Genomic DNA, 554 nt, shown 5'->3' on the forward strand with positions numbered 1-554 from the left:
GCACCGTGGTTATGTTCACGCATCGCACATACACAGCATGGGTAAGCAGCTATAGTATAACTTGGCTATGTACAAACTCAGCTACGATCAGGCATACATACTCACAGACAGCAGGCGAGCACCGTTGCCTTGTTTGGTCGTGTGTGTGTTTTAACACAGCGTTGGTGGAGGATCAGTACAACATCATCATCTGCCACCATAAACACTAATCCATGCCACGTATGTATTGTATGTTAATCCTGCAGCTTAGATGTCTCAATGTCCGCACGCTTGTAAGGCGAGAGACGAGACCGTCCGGACGGGGGTGAAACAATACGCGTCCTTCCTTCTGTACTGTTCGCTTTCTTCTCAGTCCTCTCCTTTCTCTCTCGTTCTCTCTCTCACGTCTCTCTCTCTGCATCTCTCTCTCTCTCTGCCCTTCCTCTCTCTCTGTCTCGCGATAAAGCTGGTGTCGGTCATGGCCCGCACCCTGACTGCCACTCCCCGCACTTCTCATCACTGAACGTCTGTGTGTAGTGTGCACAGATACAGGTATAACACACACCTGTATAATC

Source organism: Priapulus caudatus, unplaced genomic scaffold (genome assembly GCF_000485595.1).
Source record: "Priapulus caudatus unplaced genomic scaffold, Priapulus_caudatus-5.0.1 Scaffold384, whole genome shotgun sequence".
In the NCBI taxonomy this organism is placed as follows: Eukaryota; Metazoa; Priapulida; class Priapulimorpha; order Priapulimorphida; family Priapulidae; genus Priapulus; species Priapulus caudatus.